The sequence below is a fragment of the Muntiacus reevesi genome, chromosome 20, assembly GCF_963930625.1.
Source record: "Muntiacus reevesi chromosome 20, mMunRee1.1, whole genome shotgun sequence".
In the NCBI taxonomy this organism is placed as follows: Eukaryota; Metazoa; Chordata; class Mammalia; order Artiodactyla; family Cervidae; genus Muntiacus; species Muntiacus reevesi.
In genome coordinates, this window is record NC_089268.1 from 25,778,175 (window position 1) to 25,796,595 (window position 18,421).

At 40.5% G+C, this 18,421-nt stretch overlaps 1 pseudogene; it reads right to left on the reverse strand.

The window, feature by feature from the left end:
• Positions 1-12,174: 12,174 nt before the first annotated feature.
• LOC136151698 (sperm surface protein Sp17 pseudogene) lies at positions 12,175-12,842 on the reverse strand (annotated as a pseudogene).
• Positions 12,843-18,421: the final 5,579 nt, after the last annotated feature.

The following is an 18,421-nucleotide window of genomic DNA, read 5'->3' on the forward strand; positions in this document are numbered from 1 at the left end:
ATATTATAATCTGGAGGGAGAGGGGATTCCTAACTCAAAAGGGCACAACTATTCTCAATGCTTCTTTTATTTCTGAACTCCTCCGTGCGGCTCAGCTCCCAAAACAAGTTGCTGTGATACATTGCCGGGGACATCAGCGGCATAGCCCTATCTCCTTTTACAATAACATAGCAGATCATGAAGCAAAGCGGCAGGCTGCCTCTGTCAGTTCTGTCTTTACTGTAACCCAGATTGATGAGCCTGACATCCACACATTAATTTCATATTCACATTCCCTTTTCTACCCCTTTGGAAAAGTACTTAAGACTTTCCTTCAGAACTTTATTGAGTTAAGTAAGGACAATGTGACTCATTTAAATAATCTGACCCAAACTTATACCACTTGTCAATGGACAAATCCTAATTCTAACATTTGCCCCGCTCCTTTCCCCACCCACTATAATTCACAGGCATCTTCCCGCACAAGACTGGCAGGTAGATTTCACCCACATGCCACCCATCAAAAGGGTTAAATTCCTCCTAGTCTTCATAGATACATTTTCTGGGTGGACTGAAGCTTTCCTGACTCCTAACAAATGAGCCCCTACTGTAGCTCGCCTTATTCTTACTGAAATCCTCCACAGGTTTGGAATGCCTTCTTCCCTCCAGTCTGACAATAGGGGCCAAGTTCACATCTCAAATCACCCAAAATATTGCAAGAGCCCTTCAAATTCCTTGGAAGTTTCACATTCCTTACCAACCCCGGTCCTCTGTTAAGGTTGAGAGAGCCAACCAAGTCCTAAAAGAAACTCTGATCAAATTAACAATTGAACTTCATCAAGATTGGACTAAACTAAACTCCTCCCTTTAGCCCTCTTAACGGGCCTTACCAAAAAAAACCTCTAAATATCAGTCCTTTCGAGGCCATGTATGGGAGGCCCATAGTACCTTTAGGACTCCCCCACTTCCATGGCAGTCCCAAACTGCCATCCCATCTTCATTTTCCCTTGCTTGCCAAGATATGAGATGTCCTTTGGCAACATATGGATAACCTACTCCCTCGACCACATCCCAATCTCCCATACCCATCCCTCCAAATAGGAGACAAAGTCTATATTGATAGTTCAGTCCCACTCAGATCTAACCCCAAAATGGCAAGGACCCTACACGGTAATTCTACTGATCCCTACTGCTGCAAAATTAAAAGAAATCACCCCCTGGGAGCACGTTACTTGACTAAAAAAGGTTATGCAGCCCAATGATAAGAATGCTTACCGTATTAATTCTTACCAAGTTTCTCACACAGGCCCTACAACTCTAAAGTTCTCACAGCTTCCACCGATCCCAACTGGTAATGGATGAGCCTATCAGTTATTGAGCTACAATTATTTCTGGAACAATTCCTGGCATATGTCTGGGTTGCGAGTTCTCAAGGATCCACGTCTGAACACGTAGAAGATTACATCTTCACCCCATGGCTGCAGGGACCCTTTTATAACTTTTATCCTTTTGAAATCCAATTCTTCATAGTAGCCTATCTTATATTTGCTTCCCCAAACATCTTCTTCTTATCTTCTTTCTTTCCTCTGACCCAATAACCCTTTCAAAACCCTAACCTTAACTAACTATTCTGGATCCTTAATTTAACCCATACTCTTCTCAATACTTCTAACTCACAATTGGCTAAAGACTGCCGGATATGTCTATCCATAACTCCTCTGGGAGATTTCAGCCCTCCCCACATCCATCTTTGACGGGACCACAGGTATCATATCCGTACACAGCTCATACCGTGGGGAGCCTTTATTCATCTCATATCTTAAATATCTTCACACTAATAATCAAATCTGGAATTCAGACAAACTTTTAGAATCTTTACTCTCTGACCTTCCCTCCTACAATGGCAAACCTCCAATAGGAGGCCCTATCACCCAGAGAGTAACACTATTACAACCAGCTCCTTTTTGCATATCTAGAAATTCCCAAAACAGCTCATATGAACAACCCACGGCATAATCCCTAAACCCATGTGTAACCTTACCTCCACTTTACTCTTTGCCACTGGAAAGGCTATATATAATGTTTCTGGTCCTACAGGACACTCCTTTACCTTTACAGGATGGTTCACCTCAGCATATTCCTCCACTTCTCCCATCATTGGAGCAACCGTAGCAGGGTCCCTGACCATTCTTGAACGAACACTCAAACCACCCCCCACCTCGCCGCACCCGACTCCTGTTCGCCATCCACTTCAGCTGTTGCATTGTGACACCTGGTCTGTTTTTCTTATGTGGGGCATCTACATACCTCTGTTTACCTACTAATTGGACTGGAACCTGCACCCTGGTATACCCCAGTCCAAACATTTTTATAACTCCCAATGATCAACCCCTACCTATTCCTCTCATTCATAAGTGAATGAAACGAGCCATTCATTTCATTCCCCTTTTAGGGGGACTAGGGATAGCGGCTGGAACTGGAGCAGGAACTGCCAGCCTAACCACCTCCATCTGAAACTACAGGCACTATCTAAAGACCTATCAGACAGCCTCCAGGAAATAGCCCAAGGTCTAATAACTATCCAAAATGAACTCGATTCCTTGGCAGCTGTAGCATTACAAAAGAGAAGGAGATTAGATCTACTAACTGCAGAAAAAGGAGGTTTGTGCCTTTTTCTGGACAAAACCTGCCGCTTCTATGCCGACCAGTCGGGTATATTGTCTAGGAAGCTGCAAAATACCTTACAGATCGAGCCTCTCGAATCCGCCAGAGATTAAGCAACTCCTGGCAGTCATGGTTGATGCATTAGAACTGGATGCCTTGGGTTTTGCCCCTTCTCAGACCATTCTTATTCATTATCCTCCTATTCACATTTGGACCTTGTTTGTTTAATCTTTTCCAGGGATTCCTCCAGGACTGAATCCGAGCCATTTCTCAAGATCAAGTCAAGACTGTCCTTCTGCTCGAGACACTGGAAGTTAGGATAGAAAATCAACACTATGGGCCTTAGACTTCCTTCCACCCAGACCACAAACCCCCGACCCTCATTTACCAGCATGAAGAAACCCTGAACATTGACAACGTCCATCTCTCTTTCTCTTTTTATATATTCCTAAGGATCTGGAATGAAGGAAAGTTACATGGCTCAAAATAGCCTGGAGTTAAAACTCCCCTCCAGGTCTTCCCCACCATTCTATACAGAATAAAGAACTTTCTCCCCCGAAGAAAGGAATGGACATTAAGATTGATTACGTTCAGCTCCCAGCCAATCCCAGTTTCCAGCCAGTCTCAGGAATTCCTTACCCCAGTTGTTGAAAGCTAACTAATCAAAAATAATCATGAGGAAAAACAGACCCCCTCGAAATGATGCATCTCCACACATACATGTTTTCTATATATACCTACTCTCTGTTCTTGACTTAGCGCCTCAGCCCACTAATCTGACCACTGCCCCTTCTAGCCTCATTAAAGGGGATCTGTTCCTGTAAAGTGCCGGTCTCATTTTTCTTTTTTTTCCCCTCAAACCTCACCTTCTCTAACTCCCTTACCTTATACTGACAGCTAGAATACTGTCGGTATACCAGGAACCTGAAGAAAGAGACAGCAGAAAACTCCATAGTTGTATGAATGAGTTACACCAAGCCTCCATGTTGTAAAATATTATAGCTGCTCAAACATCCAAGTCAGTAAGGTTTTTGTTTGCCCTCCCACCTTCTGTGTTACAGGTAATAGACTCTGCTAGAAGAATCTCTACCTTAATGAGTTTAAAATCTAGTCTTGAAAAGAAAGCAAACACATGTATGTTAACCAGTAAGATAACAACATGGAATTGTTGGGGATATTGATAGTTAAACGTACACATTTAATTTTACTAAATGTACCCTCAAGAGATTTCATCTTTACTCAAGAATGGGGAGTCTAGAGATCCAAGATGGTAGAGGAGTAGATAGTGTGAGGCGAGCAGAAGTAACCTAACTTAGATTAGGAGGAGGCCTTCCTACTATCAGGTAGCTTTCGCTTAACAATGACCACTGTTTGCCAATTAGGACCAATTAGCTTTCACCGATGTTTGCCAATTAGGAAATTAGGAACTGGGCGGAAACCCCCAGGAAAGTCCCGCCCGCGCGAAAGTATTGACCAATGAAACTGTTTAACCAATCCACTTCTCGCCCTATAAAATTGTGTAACAGCTTGGGCTCGGGGCTCTCTGACTCGCACCACTGCGTTGGTTGCGGGCAGGGAGTCCTGGCTTGAGTCAGTAATAAACTTCCCTTCCTGCGAGTTGCATTGTCTTGGAAGCCTTCTCTCTTCCCGCTCGGGGATTCGGACATCGGGCATAACAGATAGATGTGGAGTACATCTGTCTCCATAGGTATATCAGGCATACACCTCCAGATACAGAAGATCTTGCAAAACACCAGCTGAGAGTGAGCGGGAGCCCTGACTATGGGAGAATATATGGAACCACGCAAATCTCGGTTGGACAAAGGAAGGAGGGGGAGAAAGAGGAGAGTGAGTAGGAATGGATCTGTACATGATGGGGGGTGAGGGAACTGAAGCAGGGGTCAGATCCCCACATCGGGGCAACTGTTTGGGGCAGAGGTGAAGCATCTGAGGCTGTTGGAGAGTGAAGCAGCTTATCTGTGAGCATCTGAATGGAATGACAATCACACAGACAATCCTATTTGAGTTTGATCCCTGGGTTGGGAAGATCCCCATACGTACCCCAGGCAGGGATGCAAGTCCCCTAGAAAGCGCAGCAGCTGGGAGCTGGAGCATAGAGATTGGAGAGCAATCCCAGGGCGAGGTCGGCTCTTCACTGCGGCGGCCGGAGGGAACCTGAAGGAGGAGATCGCTTGGGACATGCTTGCGAAGGAAAGCCAGGCAAAGGGAAGGCAGGAGGATACTGCTGAATCATACGCAGTGGGTGGAGCCATCCCTATATCCTCGATCTCCTAACACGTCAGCACTTAACACCTGAAAGACCCCAGAGAGGGCTCTTTAAGCACCTGATGTCCTGAACCAGCCAGGGTGGCCCTTTAAGTGACTGACATGCCAACAAATGGAGAAGGACCCCAACCTGTGTACTGCATTTAGTCGCTCAGTCATGTCCAACTCTTTGCGACCCCGTGGGCTGTAGCCCACCAGGCTCCTCTGTGCATGGGGATTCTCCAGGCAAGAATACTGGAATGGGTTGCCATGCCCTCCTCCAGGGGGTCTTTCCAACCCAGGGATCAAACTCAGGTCTCCCGCATTGAAGGCAGATTCTTTACCATCTGAGCCACCAGGGAAGCCCAGGAAAGTCCAGTTTCCACAGTGGTTATCACATTCACCTAACACATGAAAGTTTCTTGGTTCAAAACTGGGTAGAAACGTGAGTGCTCCTCTCACTTCTGAGTCTTCAGGGCTTCCCAGGTGGCTCGGTGGTCAAGAATCTGCCTGCCAAGGCAGGAGATGTAGGAGACATGGGTTCAATCCCTGGGTCGGGAAGATCCCATGGAGGAGGAAATGGCTCCCCACTGCAGTATTCTTGCCTGGAAAATCCCAAGGGCAGACGAGTCTGAAGGGCTACAGTCCATAGGGTTGCAAAGAGTTGGACACGACTGAGCGACTGAGCATCTCTTATTCAGGACCCCAACCAGAGGATCCTGTAAGTGCCTGACTTGCTGAGAAACAGAGAAGGACCCCAAACAGGGGTCCTGTAAGTGCCTGAATGGGCCATGCAGCAGGGAAAGACCAGCCAAAGAGGCCCTCTGATTGCCAGCTGCAGGAAAAGACTGATAGGACCACGCTCCTACGGCCGGGGCAGCTGATGTCCCTATACACTTGATGCCACCAGAGTTCCCATGATTCAAGCAGCTGTGCCACCTCTCAATCCTCACTGGGGCAGAGCTGCCAGAAGCTAGGAAAAATCCTACTAGCACCATACCTCCTGTGGCAATAGATAGCACCCCTGCATCTCTGTCATTGCCAGGGTCCCCATGATGCAAGCTACCGTGCCACCTGCTCACACGATCCCCACTGGGACAGAGCAACCAGAGGCTAGGGGAAAAACCCGAAGAGTGCCATATTTCCTGCTGTCCTATCCGCCGGCTCCCCTGAGTACCTGGTACTGTCAGGGCCCCTGTGATTCAAGCAGCTACCCCATCTCCACACACGGTCCCCCCTGGGGCAGGCCCAAGTCCTCCAGGGCAGCCTCAGAAGCAAACTCCTGTGGACGATTCGCACACAGCGGTGGAGATAAAACCACAATTAAAACCCAAGGGCAGTGTGGCTAGGGAAGAGAACCCAAAATCTTCCCACCAGTGGTACAAGCTGCAGATTAAATCCACACAATCAACTAGGCAGACTCTGTGTCTATGGAATATGTAAAAGGACAATGAGATGTCCCGCAAAATAAAACGCACTAGCACTGGCAGATGCGGACATTAGAGGCAAGAACATGCAGAAGTCGGACCAGATTAGAGTCAGAATTGCCCCTATAACAGGTCCAGAGACTAGCTCAGTATTGGAGGGCATCCCAGGCAGGCGAGGTAGTCTGTGACTCACAGAGACAGAAAAGATACTGACAACTGAGATCCAAGAAAAATGTTTATTATTCTTATACCTTAACTTGTTTGGTAGTTGCTTCTGGATTTTTTTTCTTTTTTCGTTTTTTTTTTCCCCCCTTCTGTTGCTGTAGTTGTTGATTTAATTAGTACTATTAAATCTATTTACACTTTTGAGAATTTTTTGTTTTTGCTTCTTTTTTTCTTAATCATACTTTTTATGTCCTTTAAATACTTCTGCCTCTACATTGGCCTTTCAAGGTTTTGAGGGGTTTTCCCTTTTTTGCTTTCTTTTTTAATTAAAAAAAAATATTTTTCAGTTTATTATTTTTCTACATATATACTTTCATTTGTTTTTCTTATTCTTTTCCTATTGTAGCTATTCTTTAATATATATAAATACCTTTTACCTCTATTCAGCTTTGCTTTTCAATTGTTTCTCTCTTTTCTTCTTTTTCTCACCATATTTATGAGTCTGTTTTTGCTTTCGTTGCTTTATTCCCCAGTTGGCACACTGCTTTGGTTTTGTTTTCCAGTTTATATTTTACTTAGTTTTGTTTTTAAATGGTTGATAACATTTTGGCTTTCCTTTGCTTGCCAGGTCAATCTCTTCTACTGTCTTTTTTTGGACTGCTTTGGTTTTGTTTATGTGTATATATGTCTGGGTATATATTCCATTATTTTTGCTAATATTCGCCTGATTTTGTATTTGCCATTTGTCTGAGCTTTGCATTTTCTTTCTTGTTTTAGTGTTTGTTTTAATCCCCTTTAATGCCATAACAAACCACCTGTGGAATCTCAGTTCCCTGGCCAGAGATCAGGCCCTGAGACTTTGGAGTGGGAGTGCTGACAACAGGACTCAAGACTACCAGAAAACTCCTAACCCGAGGGAGTATTTATTAGTGAGAACTCCCACAAAGGCCTCCACCCGTATACAAGATCTGGTATCACTCAACTAGCTAGCAGCACCCAGTGCAGGATACCTCACCCAAACAATAAACAAGACAAAAACAAGCCAAATCATCAGCAAACAGAAGTACCACCTCATACAGCGCTGCCCATCAGAGGGAAAAAAAACTTACCTCCTCCCACCAGAGTGCAAACCTGAGGCCAACAGAATTCTGCACAAAGCACTGGATCAACCTCACCCACCAAGGGCAGAAACCAAAAGGAAAAAGGAATTCAACCTCAAAGCCTGAGAAAAGGAGACCTCAAACACAAGAAACTTTTTTACAAAATGAAAAGGCAGAGAAGTATAGCGCAAATGAAGGAACAAAGTAGAAACACACAAGACCAACTAAATGAAGAGGAAATAGGAAACTACCTGAAAAAGAATTCAGAATAATGATAGTGAAGATGTTCCAAAACCTCAAAATTAGAATGGAGAAAATTCAAGAAGCAATAAACACAATTAATACAATTACCAAGGACATATAAGAAATAAAGAATAAATAAACAGAGATGAATAACACAATTACTGGAATTAAAAATACTCTAGAAGGAACCAATAGTAGATTAATGGAACCAGAAGAATGTATGAGTGAGCTGGAAGATAGAATGGTGGAAATAACTGCCGACGAGCTGAATAAAGGAAAAAGAATGAAAAGAATTGAAGATAGCCTCAGCGCTTTCTGGACAGTATTAAATGCAACAACATTCAAGTTATAGGGGTCCCAGAGGAAGAAAAGAAAAAAAAAAGGCCCTGAAGAAATTTTTGAAGAGATTATAGCTGAAAACTTCCCCAGCATGGGAAAGGAAATAGTTAATCAAGTCCAGGAACCACAGAGAGTCCAATACAGGGTAAACTCAAGGAGAAACACATCGAGACACATACTAATCAATGGATACAAAAATGAGACCCATACACATGCTGTATACAAGAGACCCACTTCAGACCTAGAGACACATACAGACTGAAAGTAGAAGGATGGAAAAAGATATTCCATGCAAATGGAAATCAAAAGAAAGCTGGAGTGGTAATTCCCATTTTAGACAAGATAGACTTTAAAATAAAGACTATTACATGAGATAAAGAAGGATACCACATAATGATCAAGGGATCAATCCAAGAAGAAGGCATAAAAATTGTAAATATCTATGCATCCAACTTAGGAGCACCTCAATACATAAGGCAAATACTAACAGACACAAAAGGGGAAATTGACAGCAATACAATAATAGTAGGGGACTTTAACATCCCACTTATACCAATGGACAGATCATCAAAACAGAAAATTAATAAGGAAACACAAACCTTAATGAAACATTAGATCAAATGGACCTAATTGATATCTTCAGAACTTTTCACCCAAATGCAGAAGACTACTCTTTCTTCTCAAGGGCACATGGAACATTCTCCAGGATAGACCACATCTTGGGTCACAAATCAAAGCCCAATAAATTCAAAAAAATTGAAATCATATCAAGCATCCTTTCAGACCACAATTCTGAGACTAGATATCAATTATGGGGGGGGGGGGACTGTAAAAAGCACAAACATGTGGAATTAAATAATATGTTTCTAAATAACAAATAGGTTACTGAAGAAATCAAAGGGAAATAAAAAAATTCCTAGAAACAAAGGACAATGAAAATACAACTCAAAACCTATGGGATGCAGCAGAAGCAGTTCTAAGAGGGAAGTTTATAGCAATGCAATCCTACCTTAAGAAACAAGAAAAACATCAAATAGACCACCTAACTTTACACCTAAAGCAACTGGAAAAGAAGGGAAAAAAATACCCAAAGTTAGTAGAAGGAAAGAAATCATAAAGATCAGAGCAGAAATAAATGAAAAAGAATGAAGGAAACTAGTAAAAATTAATAAAATTAAAAGTTGATTATTTGAGAAGATACAATTGACAAACCATTAGCTGGACTCATCAAGAAAAAAGAAGAAGAATCAAACCAACAAAATTAGAAATGAAAAAGGAGAGGTTACAACAGACAATGTAGAAATACAAAGGATCATAAAAGACTACTATGAGCAACTATATGCCAGTAAAACGGGCAATCTGAAAGAAATGGACAGATTCTTAGAAAAGGTCAATCTTCCAAGACTTAACAAGGAAGAAATAAAATTTATGAACAAGTCAATTTCAAGCACTGAAGTCAAAACTGTGATAAAAAATATCTCATCCCCCCTGCTCCACCCCCCAAAAAAACAAAACTCAGGGCTAGATGGCTTCACAGGTGACTTCTATCCAACATTTAGAGAAGAGTTTATCCCTCTCCTTCTAAAACTCTTCCAAAAAATTGCAGAGGAAGGAACACTTCCAAACTCATTCTATAAGACCACCACAATCCTGATACCTAAACCAAACAAAGAAAACACAACAGAAAAAGAAAATTACAGGCCAATATTACTGATGAACATAGATGCAAAAATGCTCAACAAAATTGTAGCAAACAGAATTCAACAACACTTTAAAAAGATCATACACCATAATCAAGTCAGGTTTATCCCAGGGATGCAAGGATTCTTCAATATACACAAATTCATTAGTGTGATACACCATATCAACAAATTGAAATATAAAAACCATATGACAATCTCAATAGATACAGAAAAAGCTTTCAACAAAATGCAACACCCATTTATGATTAAAAAAAAAAAAACTCCTTAAAAAATGGGCATAGGAGGAACTTACTTCAGCATAATAAAAGCCATATATGATAAACCCACAGCAAACATTATTCTCAATGGTGAAAAACTGTAAATATTCCCTCTAAGATCAGAAACAATACAAGGGTGCCCACTCTCACCACTATTATTTAGCATAGTTTTGGAAGTGCTAGCTATGGCAATCAGAGAAGAAAAAGAAATAAAAGGAATCCAGAGTGGAAAAAAAGAAGTAAAACTCTCAATGTCGTTTGTAAATGACATGATACTATACATAGAAAACCCTAAAGATACCATGAGAAAATTACTAGAGCTAATCAGTGAATTTAGCAAAGTGGCAGGATACAAAATCAATACACAGAAATCACTAGCATTCCTATACACTAACAATGAAATATCAGAAAAAGAAACTAAGCAATTAATCACATTTAGCACTGCAACAAAAAGAATCAAATACCTAGGAATAAATCTACTAAGGAGACAAAAGAACAGTATACAGAAAACTATAAGACACTGATAAAAGAAATCAAAGACAACATAAACAGATGGAGAGATATTCCATGTTCCTGGGTTGGAAGAATCAATATTGTAAAAATTACTATACAATTAAATGTAATCTACAGATTCAATGCAATCCCTATCAAATTAACAGTGGCATTTTTCACAGAATTAGAACAAAAATCTAACAATTCATATGGAAACACAAAAAACCTCAAATAGCTGAAGCAATCTGGAGAAAGAAGAATGAAGATGGAGGGATCAACCTTCCTGTCTTCAGACTGTATTATAAAGCTACAGTCACCACGATAGTATGGTCCTGGCACAAAAACAGAAATATAGACCAATGGAACAAGATACAAAGCCCAGAGAAAAACTCACACACCTATGGATATCTTATTTTTGACAAAAGAGACAAGAATATACAATGGGACAAAGACAGTCTCTTCAAAAAGTGCTGCTGGGAAAACTGGACAGCTATGTGTAAAAGAATGAAATTAGAACACTTCTTAACACCATACATAAAGATAAGCTCAAAATGGATTAAAGACCTAAATGTAAGACCAGAAACTATAAAACTCTTAAAAGAAAAACATAAGCAGAACACACTATGATATAAACCACAGCAAGATCCTCTATGACCAACCTCCTAGACTAATGGAAATAAAGAGAAAATACACAAGTGGTACCTAATTAAACTTAAAAGCTTTTGCACAACAAAGGAAACTATAAACAAGGTGGAAAGATAACCCTTAGAATGGCAAAAAAAAAAAAAAAAAAAAAAGGTAGTAAAACAGCTGACAAAGAATTAATTTCAAAAATATACAAGCAGCTCATACAAATCAATACCAGAAAAACAAACAACCCAATCAAAAAATGGGCAAAAGACTTAAACAAACATTTCTCCAAAGAAGATATACAGATGACTAATAAACACATGAAAAGACACTCAACATCACTCATTATTAGAGAAATGCAAGTCAAAACTACAATGAGATATTACCTCATAGTGGTCAGAATGGCCATCACCAAAAAATACAAACAATAAATGCTGGAAAGGGTGTGGAAAAAAGGGAACACTTTAGCACTGTTAGTGGGAATACAAATTGATACAGTCACTATGGAGAACAGTATGGAGATGCTTTAAAACAGTAGGAATAAAACCACCATTTGAAACAGCAATCCCACTACCAGACATATATCCTGAGGAAACCAAAATTGAAAAAACACATGTAACAACAGTGGAAACAGTGGCTGACTTTATTTTTCTGGGCTCCAAAATCACTACAGATGGTGATTGCAGCCATGAAATTAAACGACGCTTACTCCTTGGAAGGAAAGTTATGACCAACCTAGACAGCATATTAAAAAGCAGAGACATTACTTTGTCAACAAAGGTCCATCTAGTCAAGGCTATGATTTTTCCAGTGGTCACGTCTGGATGTGAGAGTTGGACTATAAAGAAAGTTGAGCACTGAAAAATTGATGCTTTTTGTGTGTGTGTGTGTGTGTGTGTGTGTGTGTGTGTGTGTTCAATGGCATGTTTATTAAACAAATGCTCACGACAGATTTTTCACAACAGCAACAAATGTTACTTCACTACATCAAATCTCACTTACTAAGAAAAAAAGACAATCACAACAAGGTTGATGGATTTGGATTCTTTTCTTGTTTTCTGTGGGGTAAAGCCAGTCTCCTCACTCGTTTTCTTCTGTTTTCTCCTCTTCAAGATCACTCGATTTCATTTTCTTTACCTCCTCTCTGGCTAAGTGTCCCCGGAAGGCTGCCTGGATTTTGAGAGCAGCATTCTCTTCCATGTCCTTGTCTTCTTCAGGAGATTCTAAGGCTGTCTTCTCTTTCATAGATGTCTGTGAGTTTTCTTTTCCAGGTTCATGTTTCACAGGTGATTCTTGCTCCTTGAATGCATGGTTGTTATAGAAGCGGTCATCAACCTTTGCCCCCCATTCTGCAGGATCAAAGTTGGTTTTTTCTCTTTTCTCTAGAAGATTCTCAAAATATGCTGCGGCAAACGCTGGTATATTGTCCGGTTGCTCCCTCAGAATCTCGCGTGTGAGCCCTTCAAGAAGATTTCCAAATCCTTGAGGAATTCGGTAGTGGGTGTTGGAAAATGGAATCGACATCTCCTTGGGAGGAACTGTCTACTGTACCTCTCCGTTGTCTCAGAGCTGGAGCCGATGGTTGTTGGAGAAGACTCTTGAGAGTCCCTTGGACTGCAAGGAGATCCAACCAGTCCATCCTAAAGGAGATCAGTCCTGGGTGTTCATTGGAAGGACTGATGTTGAAGCCGAAACTCCAATACTTTGGCCACCTGATACAAAGAACTGACTCATTGGAAAAGACACTGATGCTGAGAGGGATTGGGGGCAGGAGGAGAAGGGGATGACAGAGAATGAGTTGGTTGGATGGCATCATCGACTCAATGGACATGGGTTTGTGTAGACTCCGGGAGCGGGTGGTGGACAGGGAGGCCTGGCGTGCTGCAGTCCATGGGGTCGCAAAAAGTCAGACACGACTGAGTGACTGAACTGAACTGAACCCAATGTTCATTGTAGTTCTATTTACAATAGCTAGGATGTGGAAGCAACCTAGATGTCCAGCAATAGATGAATGATTAAGGAAGTTGTGGTACATGTATACAATGGAATATTACTCAGCCATAAACAGTAAGCCATTTGAGTAAGTTTTAATGAAATGGATGAACCTAGAGCTTATATACAGAGTGAAGTGAGTCAGAAACAGAAAAACAATCATCGTGTACTAACATATATATATGGAATCTAGAAATGTGGTACTGATGAACCTATTTGCAGAGCAGTAATGGAGACACAGACATTGAGAACACAAGCTAGCAGTATACATATGGATACAGAAATTGATGCCTAGAAGTGAAGCACTTCCATAGCAGAAGGCTGAAATTATGGCATTGTCCATGGTGGTCAGGTAGTAGACCATGAAGACAATGAAATCGGAGGTTAAAAAATGAAGATCAATGTTGGTGGCTCAGACGGTAAAGAATCTGCCTGCAATGCCGGAGACCCAGGTTTGTTCACTGGGCTGGGAAGATCTCCTGGAGAAGGAAATGGCAACCCACTCCAGTATTCTTGCCTGGAATATCGCATGGATGGAGGAGCCTGAAAGGCTACAATCCATGGGGCCGCAAAGAGTCAGACACTACTGAGCGACTTCACTTCACTTTAATGTTATGAATGGCAAGACATTTGGTAAATGATTGCATGCAACAACTTCAGAGGCAGATATTGTACTTAGAGATCCAATAATACCTCTAGAGAAAAGTAAACTGTTAGTCGCTCAGTCGTATTTGACTCTTTGCGATTCCACGGACTGCAGCCTGCCAGGCTCCTCTGTCCATGCAGTTCTCCAGGCAAGAATACTGGAGTGGGTTGCCATTCCCTTCTCCAGGGGATCTACTTGACCCAGAGATCGAACTGGGGTCTCCTGCACTGCAGGCAGATACTTTATCACCTGAGCCACCTGGAGGGCCCTGGAAAACAGAATGTCAGTTACGTGTGTTGGAAGCTATCACCTGTATTTGGTGAGGTAACACTGGGAAGACAGCTCAGGAAAGAGACGGCAGGTCTGAAAAAAAAAACAGAAAAAAAGAAAAGAAAATGAAGAGAGTCTGGAAATTCAGAGCCTTGCAAGACTGAAAAAAAAAAACACAACTATTTCTATTCCTCCCCCAAAGCAAAAGATACTATTGGAAAAGCCTTTGAGACAGGAGTCCCCAGTAAAACCTTTCAACCAAATACATTTCCTACAGGCATGAAACAAAAAGAAGCATTTGGAAATTTCTTAACATAGGTAAAAGGACTCAGAAAAAAATGGTCTAACGGTAGAGTTCTAGTAATCTACCATTAAATCAAGAGAGGGAGAATTATAGGAATGGAAAAGCAAAGAAGTAGAGATGTTCTAGGAATTAAGCCACAAAGAGAACTGACTTAAGAAGTTCAGCAAATTTTTGAGAGAGTTCTCAAAATTAATCATGAACCAAACCTCAGTCCCGTAAACATCTAGAAGCTGGAACAGGGCACCAAGGAAGCTACACTTGCCATCATTATTTCAGATGTGGCCAAAGAGATCACTGGGGGAAAATACCTCCCAAGGCAGGAGGTGGAGGCAACGACCTCAAAAAGTACTGGGGAAGTAAGTCTCCCTCGAAAAGCAGAATTGGGGTATGATCAAAGAACATTCCACATGCTCTGGCCATGGGATCCCCACAATGTCAGCCAAGCAGGATTTCAAGGTTGTAACAGATCAAAACTACTGCATACATTTCTCATTCTTTCTCTCTCTAAATGGAAGTGTTTTATCCTAATCTAAACTGACTGAGAGAGATAGTAAATAATTTTATAGGCTTCTCTGCTTATTTTCACTTTTTTATCAGAGCTCTGACTCCTTATTAACAGCCAGTTAAACAATGTTGTTATATAACAGGTTTAAAGAATATTTATAAAGAATTAAATGCAAAAAATGAATGATCACTATCTTATTATCATATCATTCACTATCTTATTCACCAAACAAAAACCATTAGCAAATAATTTACTTCAACTCCACTCTTCTTTTCCAAATGATATTAAAACACTGTCTCTAATTTCCCTGAAGTACTGATTTATGTTAGAGTTAGACTCCCTGAATATGGGTTAAAACATTAGGTCAGAATGGCCTCAAAGCATTATTGTTTTTATTCCTAACTTTCAAGTTTTCTTGCAGGTCTTCTCCTCAAGCACAAAAATTCTTCCTCCTCTTGGGTTATTCAAACAAATTAAGTATATGGTTTATTTGCCTTTTCAGTCTGAAGATCATTTTGAAAGTGCATGTCCCATTCCCTTTCATAAACCAACTTCTCCATCCCCTAATAGAGAAAAAACATGGATCATTCTTATAACTATAAAGTCAGAGACCCTACAAACTCCACATGATCCTTTTTTCTCCTTTTCAATGCAAAAGATTGTTTCTAGTTTCAGCATTTTTTGTATCCAATTCATTTTTACCTATTTGTTTGAGTCAAATATTCAAACCCATTATGTGTTGGGTTAGCCAAAGATATAAGATGTTACAGAGAAACTCAAATGAATTCTTTTGGCCAACCAATATTTAATAGAACCTCTGAAAAATGACATTCCATAGCAACCAATTCTTTTTTTTAAGGTCAACGTATTTCCACTGTGAAAAGATTTTCAAGAACAAAATGGCTTTACTTTCGGTTTAAAAATCAGAATTCATTACAGTGATTGTTTGTCAGGTGAAAATACCGTGCCAGGGTCTTCATATGCTGATGACTGTGGGCATAGGAATTACTTGGGGCTTAAACACAGAAGCTTTCTTTCCTCTCTCTCTCTCTTCCTTTCCCTCTCCTTGTCCCTTCCCTCCCTTCCTCCTCCTGTCCTTCCCGCCATGGGTGTGGGGATGTGTGTTTCTGTCTATTGCCTAAAAAACAGTACAATTCCTGATCTTCTGATGAAAAGGTGAAGAACCTATGAAAGAATTACAGGGGATAGAATTCAAAGGGGACAGAAATGAAGGGAGAGGATTGGAAGCAAAGGCTGAAAAGAAGAAAAGTAACATATGGTGGATGGAGACTTGGGAAAGGATTTTCCCAGAGTGCTGCGTGAGAACCCTGGATGGAATAGAGTTGAGGTCACTGGAGAAAAGTTCCAGATTGCATGCAGGACCACTCAATTCTGTATCTATTCTATGAACCATGGAGCTATTTGCACCAGAATTTTATCTCCTTGTTAATAGAAACACAATTTATTAAATGCTCATTCTGTGTCAGTCACTGTGCTGAGTACTTGACATGGATAAGAAGAAAAATAAAAGTACTATCCAAAAAAGAAGAAAATCAACATTACGGTTTCCTCCATCCAGGAGTGCCGTGAACTTTCTGTTAGACCAGATGGTACTTCTGTTTTGGAGAAAACTCACCTTGGGCCTTTTTGGAAGTGCAAAGAAGCAGCCATCTCTCTCCAGGATAAACATAGAGAGAGAAGTTATATTCTTTGAGGGTGAAATAGAGTAGGAAATTGTTACATATACAATTAACGGGAACTTGAGTTATCACCCCAGAGAAGAGAGATGGAGAGAGATGCCAGTTAGAAACTTCAGAAACTGACATAACAAGGGAAATTTACAGAGTCCCGAGTCTAGTATTCAAATTGTTTCCACGTCTACATTGTGCCTTAATTCTCTTCCATGCTTTCCATGCCTGAAATAAAATTCTTTATGTGCAAAACAGTCCTATGAGGTCCACACAGCAGCAAAGTGACATAGCAAGAAAGAAAGACAAGGCAACCTCAGGAAAGGAGCCGGCAGAAATGGGTCAACAGGAATTTGGAATGAAAAGTACTTTCCTGGTGGTCCAGGGGCTGAAATTCCTGTGCTCCCAAAGCAGGGGGCCAGGTTCGATCCCTGGTTGGGAAACTAAGATCCCACATACCACAGCTAAGACCCAGCACAGCTAAAAAATGAATTTTAAAAAAGAAGAAGAATTTGGAATGAGAAAGTAAGCACAATCCCCCCAACCCCCATCTAGAAAACTAGAAACTGGGAGCTTGTTAGAAAGGCAGAATCTCAGTTGATGGATATTAACCAAACTTAGTATGGTGATCATTTAGCTATATATGCAGAGGTGGAATTGTTGTTTTATACCTGAAACTAATATACCAGGTCAATTATATCTCAATTACATATATAAAAAAGAAAAAACTAAAAAGCTTAAATTAGAAGAAAATAGATAATAAATACATGAAGAAACAGGTTAGACTCAACAGCAAAGTAATGTAAATTAGAATAGAATTCCATATTTAGGCTATGAAATTGGCATAGATTTTTAAATGTGCAATATTAACAGGAGAATAAGAAAAAGGGGCATTTTCAGGTATTTTAGCCAGGAGTATATTGGTACAACTTTTGTAGGGTATTTAATAATGTAAAGCAAAAACCTAAAAAAATGTTCTACCCCTGGGAATTGTTCTAAAGAAATAGAGAAGTACTCGAAGATCCACGTACAAGAATATTCAGTGTGGGAAAATTGAAAATACACTGGATTTCTAACAGTAGAGTAATAGTTAAGTACCTGTTAGCATGTATTATGATAAAATCTATGTAGCCACTACAAATTATTTTCCAAGAAAATTTAATAACTAAAAATATCTTTTTCATAACAAATTTTGAAAATATTAAGGTACAGTTCTTCATATAAAGCAGGACGTTCCTTTGATGTAGATACAAACATACTATATACATGCATGTATATATTTGTATATATATGTATTAATGTATGCTCAGAAAAAAGCTTGAAAATATATGCAAAAAATAAATGCAGAATCTTGGTCCCTCATGGCAAATCTATTGAATCAGAGTCTTCCTTTTTATAAAATTTCCAAGTGATTCTCCTCACTGGGGTGTACTGCTTTAAGGAACATTAAAGAAAGTGTGCGACATGAGAAATTTCTTATGAATTCACAGTGGGGCTCACTGGACACATTCCATTTTCTAAAGCTGAGAAATTCAGTCAAGTACCCTTGAGAAGTGATTGGGATAAGATCAGAGCCTTAAATCTCAGAGCTGCACTGCCTTAAAGCTGAGAACCGTTCACCTCATCTCCTATTCTGGAGGGTCTCTTGGCAAGGGCAAGAATGGAGAGACCAGAAAAGTGAGATCTTTTCAGGTCAAAACTCAGCAGCCGCTGCTTTAGGTTGACCTGACCAAGCCACTCATGGGCAAGCTG